The sequence below is a fragment of the Lepisosteus oculatus genome, chromosome 14 (genome assembly GCF_040954835.1).
Source record: "Lepisosteus oculatus isolate fLepOcu1 chromosome 14, fLepOcu1.hap2, whole genome shotgun sequence".
Lineage (NCBI taxonomy): Eukaryota > Metazoa > Chordata > Actinopteri > Semionotiformes > Lepisosteidae > Lepisosteus > Lepisosteus oculatus.
This window is the reverse complement of record NC_090709.1, coordinates 12,267,060-12,280,801: the sequence shown is the minus strand read 5'-3', so window position 1 is coordinate 12,280,801 and position 13,742 is coordinate 12,267,060. Positions and strand designations below refer to the sequence as shown.

General features: G+C 39.8%; 1 protein-coding gene and 1 non-coding gene across 2 annotated transcripts in view; both read right to left on the bottom strand.

The window, feature by feature from the left end:
- Positions 1-13,742, bottom strand: part of LOC138243427 (scavenger receptor cysteine-rich type 1 protein M130-like) — a 359,441-nt gene that overhangs the window by 198,539 nt on the left and 147,160 nt on the right. The window lies entirely within an intron of this gene.
- Positions 7,976-8,047, bottom strand: trnaa-cgc (transfer RNA alanine (anticodon CGC)). The gene has a single exon. It is a non-coding gene; the product is annotated as a tRNA-Ala (tRNA).

The following is a 13,742-nucleotide window of genomic DNA, read 5'->3' as shown; positions in this document are numbered from 1 at the left end:
TGTCTCTTCAGATTCCCAGTGTTGTTGTAGTGTCTCCTCTCCTCTCTCAGAGTGAAGATCAGTGTTTTCAGATTTCCAGTGTAGATCTTGTGCTAGTGTCCTCTCTTTCCACACTGATTTAGTGACAGTCCTGATGGGTTAGATTGGGAATCCTTAACTATTCTTCGGTGATCTTGGATCAACCCTGAAGCCATGATAGCCACATATGGGAACAGGAGGAGAACAGGACATGTGTCGAAGTGTATATGAGCCCAAGAGCACCTCTCCTGACCCCTGTTCATCCATTTTCTCCCCCTCTCTCAGGCAGAACCAGGACAACAACCCAGACACAGCCACTGGGAGGCCTGTCTGCCTCGCCCCTGGTCCTCCTGCTGCTGGGGGCTCTGCTCTTCGTGGTGCTGGCCCTGTTAGTGGGGCAGCTGATCCAGAACAGGAATCTGAGGAAAGGTAGGGAGGGAACTCTCCATCCACATAGTGACCTCTAGTGGTCAGTTCTGTCACTCACATGGAACTTATATTTACATAATTACCTTGAGGAATAAACCCGGTAGAGAAAACCATTTAAAGTTTAAAAAAGATTATCAACAATTACAGATGGAGATATCAGGAAATCCAGAAGCATAACATTTATGTGCTGTAATGTCCAAAGAAGGTTTAGTAGTCAATGTTTGATCTTGTACTCCTCTCCCTGCATGTTAACCCTGAGTGTCTGTTTTCTCACACAGCCCTATATAAGGGAGCACTCGCCCCCTATCATGATGCCGTTTATGAGGAAATAGAGTACAAACTGGCCAGAGAGGGAACCTACAGCGCCCCCAGGAGAGGTGAGTGGAGACAGTCTTCAGGAGTGATTAGTCTCCATCTTCTGTGGAAGGACTTAACACTTGTAGAAAATCTCACCATACTGGTTTTAAATCTGTAGAGTTTTCTTTCTCAACTGCTGTCAAAGTAAGTGAAGAAAAGCATCATAAACTCTGTGTTTCTGTTGACAACCTGGCTTCTCTCCCAGTAAGAGACAGTGCTGACTGACTGTAGGATTGTTTTTTCTCAACTGGTGTCAAAGTAACTGACACCACAGTTCACAGTTCCTGATCTGCCTTATACACACAAACTCTGAGATACTGTTCACACCCTGGCTTCTTCCACAGCCAGTGGAAGACAATGAGTCTGCTGTCTGACTGCAGGTAATAGTGATCTGTCCTCCTGTTCACAGGGAGATTCCTCTCTGACGAGCTGCCCTCTGGATACGATGATGTGGAGGACAGTGAGGGAGACCCAGTACCAGGTGAGGGGAGGTGGAGTCAGGGGGCTCAGTGTGGGTGTGAGGAGGTCTTCAGTCCAGATCTCACTCTCACCTCAAACCACGCTGACATTTAGAGAACTTATGTAGAAAATCCTGAATTATATAAATATAACCACACGTGTTTGATACTTTATAAAGTCTGTTTTTCAGTGTTGCCTCACACTAGCATTATCTCAGCAAATCATAGATGCTGAGCAAAACTAGACCTGGTCAATACTGGGGTGGTAAACAGGGTGCTGCTCTCATTGGTTTTGATAGAAAAGGAGACTGCGGAACAGCATGCTGTAAAAACGGCCCTTCAGATCAGATTAATCAGCGACCCTAGAGTTTTGGCTTAACTATACACCACAAAACATTTAAATCACACTTTCCAATTACTTTGCAGCTCTATGGTCAAAGTAAGTCTGAGTCCTGAAGTGTAAATTCTCTGTCTCTCTGTGTGGTTCAGGAGACTCGATAACCCCTCTGAAAGAAGAGATCCCAGAGTACTATGATGATGCTGTAACTGTACCTCAGAGTCCAGATGCCTTGTCAGGTGGGTTATTTCAGTCCAATCACATGGGGAAACTCTGCACCAATCCCACAGAGTCTGAATCTCTCTACTCTTTCTTGGATCTCAGCCTCTGAATACAGAGTCTGTACTATTCTGTACCAGTTACATGAATCTGACTCTCTCTCTGTGATATCAGCCCTGCACACTCAGTCTGGGTCACTGCTGCCAGTGTCCGGCTCCTCTTCAGTATCTCATAGGGTTCACATCACCACCCTCACTGTCCAAATACAGCCAAACTTTCTCTGCCTTGTTTCCTTCAACATCTTATTTGAAAATCTAGGAATTGTTTTACATTTATTACAGTTGTGAATAGGACTGGAAATCAGGTTCCCCCTGATCTCCTGTACTTAGAGCCTGGAGTTTTAGATCCTGTGTGATGTTCAGTTAATCAGTGTGTTCTGACGAGCTCTAGCAGTCCTGTGCTCTAGATAACTCAGTGTGCTGATGTGTGACAGTGAAGCTGTGCTCTGTGTGCTTTAGGAAAGCTGATGTCCTCTGTGAAAGAAGAGGCCCCTGAGTACTATGATGATGCCATCACTGTGCCCCAGAGTCCAGACACTGTGTCAGGTGAGTTATTATAAAAAAGACTAAGGAGTACCCCCAGTACCAGCCCACAGTAGCCTTTGTCATTAGAAATTAGTCTCAACCTAATTTCATATCTGCAAATAAACACTACCTGGAAGAGAAAAGGTCTCTGACAGGTCAGTCTGTGTCAGAATGACAGAGCCATTACTGACCTGCTCTTCTGTTCACAGGGAGACTCCTCTCTGATGAGACACCCTCTGGGTACAGTGATGTGTTTAGCAGTGAGGAAGACCCCACTTCAGGTAAAAGGGGCTAGACCCAGGGGGCTCAGTGTGGGTTAGGTAGTTCAGGGATGGGAAAGATAACCTCCAGTAATCCATCTCTGTTGCACTGTCATCCAAGACAGGGGGGAATCAGGCATTTTGAAGTAGTGGTAGCTTCACTCTATCATGTCCTACAAGGATCAATAACAGCCAATAAAGACTGAGTGACCTGAATTGTACAAAGTTAGATCACAAAGATCACAGTGTCACTGAAACCCACCTACTGACACACCTAGCCAATCAGATTTAAATTAATCAGCAGCTGATTAATGATGAGTGAATGAGGTCTGGGCAGAACAAAGCTTCTGGAATGCAGAGAGAATTACTAGGCTCAGAAATTACTAGGTCTTCCTCACTGTGGTTTTAGAGCATTGATACTTCATAAGTATAAGTGAATTCTACACTGAATCATCAATTCTTCCAAAAAGATACAATTTAATTAAAAAAACCTATTAAATGCTTTTGAGTACAATATTGTAACATCTATTGTGTATACTATAACTGTTAGTCCACTAATAGCCATTGATATCAAAGCAGAGTACTTCTCAGATACAGTATGTTCTATTATGCTTATTGTTTGTTATGCAACTTATGATTATATCAATAAATTGTATATTGTCTGGTTAGAATACATGTGTGAGACTATAGATTATTATGTTTGATTAGTTTCTAAAAGTCTACAAGTACTCTCAAAATATACTGCTATAATTTCTTATTGTTACAGAAAATTAAAATCCCCATTCACTACACTATTGTGACTATGTAAGTGTTTTAAAAAGTCTAGGTACACCTGGGTAATGTCATCAATTCCAATTCCAATTACAGTACATGGCTAGGGGCTGCAAAGCAAGGAGATGTTTGCTGAGATGCTGAGGTGTGAGATTCAAAAATCAAAGCAACCATAAAGTTCTGGGTAAATGATTGTCAATCAACAGTCCAGGAATGATAGAAGGCGAGAGCTACTTCTTGCTTCTACTACTTGTCCAGATCAACTGGAAAGACCAGACTGGAGTTTAGTCCTCATAAAGAGAGCTTGCCTTTCTGTTGTTTTTAGAAACTTTTATTTCTTTTTTATATAATCCCTTAGTTAAAAAGTGCCTCTCCTGGCTAGTGGGAGCATCTTTAGAACAGGGAGATAGGTTCCCATTCATTTTGTAGCAATTGGGTTCACAAAGAAAGAGATTTAACTGTAGGTTATAATGTCTTTGGTTTAGAAGGTTTGGTTTATCTCTTTCTTTTATGTAGGTGTTCTGTAAAAGCTGAATACGTGGTAGCAGTTTGAGGATTTTCTGGGTGTTTAGGATATAGGTGTCTAAAACACCTTGTTAGCAAATTTGTAATTGCGTGTTGTATGTTTATGTTGTGTGTAGTGTTGTTAACAAATATTTAACTATTTAACTGTCTCAACTATTACTTTTTTTCAATAAAGCTGTTCCAAAGAAAAAATCTCTTATGTGCCTTTAACTATACCAAATGCTTGGGTATATTCTTGGCAAAATCTTTAAAAGTTGGGGGTTATGATTAATTTATTTTTTAATTTATCTACTCAGTCATTTTTTATATTCACAATTTTCATAATCCTAATATGTAACAATATAATAATAATAATTGCTTACACTTATATAGCGCTTTTCTGGACACTCCACTCAAAGCGCTTTACAGGTAAAGGGGACTCCCCTCCACCACCACCAATGTGCAGCATCCACATGGATGATGCGACAGCAGCCATAGTGCGCCAGAACGCTCACCACACATCAGCTATCAGTGGGGAGGAGAGCAGAGTAATGTAGCCAATTCATAGAGGGGGATTATTAGGAGGCCATGATTAGTAAGGGCCAATTGGAAATTTGGCCAGGACACCGGGGTACACCCCTACTCTTTTCGAGAAGCACCCTGGGATTTTTAATGACCACAGAGAGTCAGGACCTCGGTTTTACATCTCATCCGAAGGACGGCGCCTGTTTACAGTATAGTGTCCCCATCACTATACTGGGGCATTAGGACCCACATGGACCACAGGGTGAGCACCCCCTGCTGGCCCCACTAACACCTCTTCCAGCAGCAACCTTAGTCTTTCCCAGGAGGTCTCCCATCCAGGTACTGACCAGGCTCACACCTGCTTAGCTTCAGTGGGTTGCCAGTTGTGAGTTGCAGGGTGATATGGCTGCTGGACATATTATTATTTCAATAACTGAAATAATATTATAAATAATAATAATATTATTTCAATAACATAATATTATTTCAATAACTGGCTCATTTGACAAATCATGAGTCTGTCTCTCTGTCAGGTGTCCTCCATTCTGGCCCTGGAGTGGACAGGGTCCTGCCCACACTGCCCTCTGAAGAAGGAGCCCCTGCCCCTGACAGGACTGACTACGATGATGTTGGGGATGACTCTCAGGGAGAGGATGGGCGCTGTGAGACTGACAGAGCTGTCTGGGAGAACCTCCTCCAGCAGGTCTAGACACAGAAGAGCTTCACCAACAGAGTCACACGGTCTTACAACAGTTCTGAGCACTGAGACTGTCTGTGACCTGAGTCCACTTCACTCCACTGCTTCCACACTGACACTGTCTGTCACCTGAGAGCTCTGACCAGTGAGTCACTGTCCTCATTGACTTTGTCTACAGGACCTGCAGTTTGTGTTTTAAAACAGGGAGACCTTAAAGTTCCCTATTCCATTCAGTCTTTTTTCTTGTACAATATGATATGTTTCTGAAATAAAACTATTAATTGATATAGAATTCTGAATGTAACATTTCTGATGTGCAGAAATGTATAGACATTTTCTTAACATTTCCTTTTTAAAAATAAACTTTTTAAAACCATTTTGTCATTCATTTGTAATTTCTTAATTTTGTACAATTAAAGACTTTTAATTAAATATATAAGGAACCTTTGGCCACTCACAATGATAAAATCAACCCCAGAAGGAGAGAATGCCTAAATGTTTGTGATCAATTCATAAGTATGATTTAATCCACACAAGGAACAAAAGGCACTGTCGACAGAGCCAGATACAACACAACCAAAGAGACAACCTGGCTGTTATTTACATTCCCTTCAAATCAAAAGGTTAAGATAGATAGATACTTTATTGATCCCATGAGAAGAAATTGCATCTGTCTATCTAAGACTCCTTGTCCTGCCTTCAGGAGCTGCTCAATTTAAAACGCAGCATCCCACAGCACTAGAGACACCCCAATATTCACTTTATACTGCACCTCAAACCATAGGTATTTTATAGCACCCAGATTGACCAGTACAGAGCACTAGATACAGTAAAACATCTTCATATTTGAAAGAAATGTGAGTGTTTTGCACATTTCAAGCTACAACAAGTAAACATTTGAGTACCTAAGTCAATATCACCTGGAATGATCAATAATGACCAACATCGGCAACTTCCAAGAAAATCATTTTCACTCATTGAATTTGATCTTCATACTCACCTTGCATTCTCAGCTATAATACTTCAAAATTACACTGCAGATTTGGTGGAAAACTTCACAAATCTGTACAATTGTATTTTAATATCTTGGTATATGTACCTTCATTTTAATATACATGTAAGCATAAATGCTGTTCAGTATATTGTACTTTTGTTGTACTTTTTAAAACATTTTACCTGAGGACGCAAGGGGACTGTTATATCTTGTGATAGATGCAAGACATCTGTAAAAGAAGGTGAAATTGTAATAAAATTGGTGATTAAAAGAAAACCACAATTTGTATGATATTATCCCTCGATATCGAAGATCAATTGAAGGATTTGAAGAAACTATCAAAGAAACAACAGCAATAGCAGATGTTTGGGTTTTGAACCAATGATTACACCTCAATAATCAATTCATCCTCAAAAAAAGAAGAGACAGGCATGTTTTGAGCCTCATAATGATCCTCTTCTGGATCCACAAGAAACGTGTTTTGGATGTACTTATAACTTCCATCGAAGAGAGATCTCATCAGTTGCATGCAATTGAAACTTTCGACTTTTTGGATGGTATTGAAAATATTAGTTTTAAATAAAATAAACAATTTTCCAACGAAGATCTCATGAAGTATTGCCAGGATCTATTCTTAGCGTTTGGTAGTGATAACACTGCTGATATTGATGGAGTAGAAACGTACGATGCGTTGACAGGATTTCTGAAGCGAGAAGTCCTAGAATGCCGCCTATAAATGAGCTACTGTAGGATTCATACCAAGAAATACTTTTTGTTTACCACCCAGAAGGCTGCTATTGCATTACACATCTTGTGAACATTATCAGTTTTGGTAGCTTCTGGGCGCGATTTTCCAAAACCGAAACTAATAACAAAATTATTTAAGATGCACCATGTCCAAAAATTGTAAATCGAGACTAGTATTACTACAGAAGAAAATATTTAACTGAAATATCAATAAGACTATGTAAATATTAAAAGTAGAACAATTAAATTTATATAACTTATTTTTTATTCTTTTTGAAATGGGCTCACACACCGGAAGACACCAACGTTTATCTTCGTTAGAGTGTGTGAATAACAGTTTAAACCAAAATGTTTGTAATTGTGATTTTGTTAAAATGCAATAAATCATCTATCAGCAGTAAGAAATTATTAAGAAAGTAAGAAATTGTTTTATTTCACAAACTGTAAGAGAGTTTACAGTTCGTATCCTTCGCTTTGTCTTAACTTAAGCGTTCAGGATCCAAGCCCGTGTGCGGATGGTTGTGTTTCTTGAATCTCTTGTAATCATCAAAAGTCGTTGTTTAGTCCTTCAGTACTTTCTCGAGTTGTACCATGGATATTTTATACGATTAATACTATTCATGCTCTTTTGACTTTTCCTTCACATATGGTAAAAGTTCAAAGTCTCCTTATGGCTGTGCTCCACGTCTACACGAGAGCACCTGTAACAGTACAGGACACGCAGTGAGGAGTTCGCGCAGCTTTCAGTTTAGTGCGGAGTCCAGAGGGAGGACTCGCTCGCTGAATGATCTCTCAAGAAATCCCGGGTGAGATTTAACAGGTGATTTCTTCAACAGCCACGACAAGTGTGGAGACGTTCTCTGGATTTCCTGAATATGACGTTAAATTAGTTCAAATCATTTGTTGCAGTTAACAGAACTAAATGCTTTGGAGGTACATCTAAAACAGCAGAGCAACACTGTAGCACTTCGCGTGTGACTGAACTTAATTGTGTAAACCTGGCTCTCTATGAACACCGACAAAGAGTTCTCACTCAACAGAAGATTGCGATGTGAGCACAATAATATAAAGCACGTGGAGATGCCAGGGATTGAACCCGGGACCTCATACATGCGAAGCATGCGCTCTACCACTGAGCTACATCCCCAGTGGTGGGTGCTCATGGAGAATGCCTGCAATTTCCCACTTTCGTGTTTCCTCTACTACAGAGTAAATTCATGGGAATGAAGAAATAAGGAAGGAAAAATAATCGCATTGAAGCTTCCAGAGACTGGGCAAAAACGAATCAGTTATTTTTATATCCAGTCACACGGGCGACGGTGGTTAATTCCTCGACGGGGGAGTGCTTTTTTACCTCCTTACTCTACTGTCTTTTAATTCTGTTTTCTTTGAAAGCTTTTTGCATCTTTTAAGTGCTCTCGGTTAAACTACGCATAGAACAACAGCAGTACTGATGATTTTCATGGACCGATGCACACTTCTTCTGTACAACTCCTGTGATAAAGCCCTGTCTGTAAATATTGTAGAAGAACGAAAAAGGGCGAAACAACGCTCCAACCACAGGAATGGTAACTGGAAGGATCGTGTTCTTATTTAATATGCCATTTTGAGATGCCTTGTCAACGCAGACAGGCGTTAGAGCTGAACAAATAATTTATAGTGGTGGTTGTAAACATGGAACATGTTATTTCTATACCAGGAAGAAAGGAGCAGACTCTTAAACTCTTTAACTCTTAAGTTAAAAGAGACAAAAACGACACCTAGTCACAGCTAACATTAATTAAAATGACATCACAACAAAAGAGCGAAGCCTTGAGTGAATCAAATTCGTTTTCATTGAATGTCTGTGTCTTCATCACTTTTGGGTAAAGTAAGCTTGAAGTTCAAAAACGATTTTGGCACGCCTGTAGAGTTTTTATGAAACAATTGCTTTGTATATACAATTGCTCTGTGTATAAAGTACATTGTGAATGTTCTCACAGCCTACAGTTTGTCTTTTTATTCCACGCATGAATATTCTTGTGTCCATATCACATATCATATAACACAGAACGCCTTCAAACCAAATGCATTTTAAAGACTACGACTTTGAAAATTTTCACAACCCCTCCATAAACATATCAGTGAGCTAATTATTCTTTTCTGACAGTCGGGGTTTTGATTGATGCGCAATTATGCACTATCTGGAACACTGGGGGACCGCTGTATACATACATTCACAACGCAGAAATACTGCTCAATAGAGTTTCATGCGAAAAACCCATATATGACCATAGGAAGCAGAACAGCAGTTTCCAATTACCCAGACTGTCAGCACGGGAATAAAGCTTTGTTTTATTTCTGAAACCCCTTCTTTATTTCCTTTTTTCATTCTGCAGGAAAATTCCTATTCTTTACTCAACAGCTTTTTAAAAACAGCACCCATGATGTTCAAATCATGATGTCCATGATTGTTTACACAGAAGACTGGCAGAGCTTTGGGTTGTGAATCTCTTTTTCTTATGGTTTTATTGAATGTGGCACTGTGCACTAGGATAGGGGGATGCTGTTCACAAGCCAATAGCATTTAAACCACAGCATCCACAATGCTGCAAGTGTTTTACACACTAAGCAGGTCCTCTGACCTTTCCCAGCCTTGCTTTGGGTTGTGAAACCTCTTTCAGTTTTTGTTATGATTTTTTCAATACGGCACCTATTAGACACGCAATACACTGGGATAGGGAGGTCCTCTTCATGACTCAATAGCATTTGAAGCACAACATTCACAATGCTACAACCAAGTGTTTTACACAGCAGACAGCCCCCCTCACCTCATACAACCTTGCTTTGGGTTGTGAAAGTGTTCTTTATTTTTTTATGATTTTTTTAATATAACACTACAGGTAATATACTGGAATAGGGGGGTCTTCTTAATACATGGGGTACATGGGGATAGCGCCTTAAAAGGTGGCTTCTCAAAGCTCTTTACAGAATGACAACAACAATAAATAAAAATACACAAGATAAAACACAATTACAATATATAGAGGAGACCGTGGATGGTGGTACTAAGAAAAGCAGAGGGGTGAAGAATGGAACCAGTTCAGTAAAGGCTTTTCTAAAGAAGAGGGTTTTGAGTCTGGATTTGAAGTAGTTTAGAGAAGGTGACTCTGTGATATCCTTGGGGAGAGAGTTCCAGGGCTTGGGGGCATAACAGGAGAAGGCCCTGTCACCCACACAATGTAGATGGGCTTGGGGAACAGTTAGGAGAGCAGAATTAGAAGAGAGAAGGTTGCAAGGTGGGGAGTAGGGCGATAATAGTTCAGACAGGTACTGAGGTGCCAAGCCATGCAGAGCCTTATAGGTGAAATTATTTTTTGTTCATATAGTCATTAAGATCCAAAAGACTTGGGCAGAGATTCAACGAGCCCAGACATAGAGACTGAGTGTCGAGCGAGCAGGAGCGGTGAGGAAGGAGACTGCGAGAACATAGATATAGATACTTTACACAAAGTACAGACAGTACATCAAGACAATATACTGTACAAACAGTAGACAACGTACAAGTAAACAATGCAGACATGTAAACAGTGACTGCAGACGTGTGGAATAAATAAGAAATTAAGGTAGATGTTTCTATTAAATTAACGGTATTCGAAATGTTGTAAAAAGAAAACCAATTTGTTTTGTAAAAAAAATGAGAGATGATTTTTATTTTATACAGGAAAGGTGTGCGTGTCAAGTTGATCTTTTCGGAGTGCACCATTTGAAAATATAAATTGGAAGTTAGTTTGGATAACTCCTGATGGATATTGTATTACAAATAAAGCTAAAAAGATATAATTTAAAATTGTTCATAGGTTTTATCCAGTTAAATAAGTACTGTCTAAATTTAAGCATGAGCAGGATGATTTGTGCGTTTTTTGTCAGGCTGAAAGGGAATCTTTGGTACATTTACTTGTAAGGTGTGTGTTTGTGAAGTTGGACGGACTTGCAGAGTTTTTTTGTAGGCATTTAAAGGTGTTTTTTTTAGGTTTAAGGACTTTGATATTGTACTGTGTAAGAGAACTTTTTTAAAAAAGAATTTATTTATAGCAAATGTATTAGTCATTCTGAGTAAATTTCACATTCATAAATCAAAATGGTCCAATAATACTCCCCTTTTTAGTACTTTTCAGATGGAGTTGAAATATTATTTAAATTCTATAAAAATGAAAAAAATGCTTAAGCAAGGAAAACATTTGATACATGTAAAAAAATATAATTTACTTCGTTACCTCTGCCAGTTAATTTTTTTTCTGTTCGTGTTTTTTTTCTCTTGTATCTGTTTCTGCTCCTCTAGTTGTATTTGTAAATTATTTACACATTTAATAAAAATAAAAAAATGTCGACCGTATACGTTACACTATAATATAACGCAAACATCTATTCTGGACTATTTTTTTTTCAGATTTTTATTATTCGAATAATATTTTTGTGGTTTATAGCAACGGTCACTAAGGAAGTTCATCTGATAACCCGGAAATCCTCTCTTTGACCACATTTCGCTTTCTGTGTTCAAGCCCATGTGTTTGCAGCCGCGGCAGCTGCAGGACTTGTCTGTGTCTTCCAGATCGACTCTGAAAAAAATGGAGAATCTGTTGCTTAATCTGAAAACTGAGGCGCACTTTTTCGTGGAGACTGTGCTTAAATCGATCGTGCATGAAGTTTCGGAAGTTTTCCGAAACCGGACAGATGATTCCGAGAAGTCGATTGAAGAAAAACTCCGCCGGATCTCTCAGGTTCTGGCGAGACGGGTCGTGATTAAAATCACGTCTGTCGACAACGGTTTCGGGGTCGAAATCGCGCAAATGAAGCAGGAAAACGAGCTTCACTGTTTCGTGGAGGTTTTGCTCAAATCGTTCGTGTATGAAGTTTCAGAAGTTTTCCGAAACAGGATGTCTGACTCTGAGAACGAGTTTCAAGACAAACTCCGCAGCGTCTCCCAGATCCTGGTGAGTCGGGCCGTGATTAATATCACACAGTGTGTGGAGGACAGTTTCGGGACAGAAATAACGCGAATGAAGGAAAACGAGACCTTTAAAGTGCGACTGCAGCTGTGGGAGAAGGAGTCGGGAGCAGGAGGAGATCAGGGACAGACGGATCATGTTGGACTCATGCCTCCCTGTGAAATCACTGCAGAAACAAATGAAGAAACGGAGCCGTCGGGTAAGTAAGACTTTTATGTAGTAATGTCTGTGTTTAAAAACGGTGTTTTTAACTTCCTCACTGTTGAATCTGTAGTGGAGAGATGCAGAGCAAAGTAGGAAAGGTTTGTGATGTTGCCGAGGGATTCTTTTCTGCGAACTTAACTAGTTGTGGTCTGGTTATATTCTCATTAATGTTATTGCTGTTCTTTAAATGTGGACAGAAATATGTCGTCAATTGATACACTTTCTCCATGTGAAAGGCAATTTAGGAGACTTTGGAGTCTTGGAAATATGTTTGTGGGCAGATTATTTATCGACGTGGCGGTAACTATCTCTTCTGTGCAGTGTTAATGTACCTTATTGTACATTAAAGCAGTGTCCAGTCAGCCAGTGTGTCTGTATGAACCCCTCTCTCTCTCAGTGCAGTGTTAATGTACTGGAGTGTCCAGTGTGTCTGTATGAACACCCCTCTCTCTCAGTGCACTGTTAATGTACTGGAGTGTCCGGTCAGTGTGTCTGTATTAACCCCCCTCTTTCTCAATGTAGTGTTAATGTACTGGAGTGTCCAGTCAGTGTGTCTGTATAAACCCCTCTCTCTCTCAGTGCAGTGTTAATGTACTGGAGTGTCCAGTCAGTGTGTTAAATACTGGCAATTTAGACAGAACAAATGTTTTCGTGAAATTACATCCCCGACTGTCCTCTGCTGCCCTTTTCAATCTTCTGCTGAGCACAAAAGAGTCTTAAGAAAATGATTACAACTCTGTTCTATCAGCTTCCCCTCCTAGACCCTGTTAATTGCTGCGACGAGTTATTGCTTTGTGCTCTGTTTTGCCGTCTTCTGAATATAGTCTGAGGAATACCCAATGATGAACTAATGTAGCTGGTGTAGTAAAGCAGGCTTAATTATTATAGAACCACTAATGTCAAGACAGCGCTTGCTTTTCCCCCACAATTGGAAACTAAAATATTATTTTTTATGGTGTTAATACGTGCGTATTTTATGTAAAACAAAATTACATAAATTGGACTACCTTCGGTTCAGGAGCAAGTAAAGGTTTATTCCCTGCCGGAAAGAGAAGAAACAACATTTCAGCTGTTGAAGAAGGTTTCCACAGCCGAAATTTCTTTTTTTCTCTTTTCAGCACAGGAATAAAGCTCTACATGTTCCTATGCAGCCTACGCATGCTGACGCAGCTCCCCACCTGAACTACTTTAAGTATTCATGCTGTATATATTATTTACATCTGTAGATTATGTGTTACTTTCAGATTCATCCTGTTTGTGTTCTAGGTTTTGATGTACAGATTTGATTTCGTCACCCCATTTTGATAAATATAATATTGGTTTACCTGCAGTATATTTTGTAGATGGAATATTTAATAGTAGACGTATTCAGTAGTACAAAGCTTTGAGGTCCTGCCTAGTTTGTGTTGAAAGAAAGCAAATGAATGAGTTATTTTCCCCAGACTGTGATTTGTGTACTGGGATAGTCGAGTTGAAATGTATTTAGTTACACAAAAACGGCGGTATCACCACGTTTTCCTTTGTTTACTTCGCCCATTTGGAGTTCAGTCTGCTGAAGACGAATGAACACAACGTGTCACCCCCTTTTGGTTCGGGGACAGACGCGATGAGATTCAATTTCATCAGCCTGCGAATGGAGATAGGAAAACA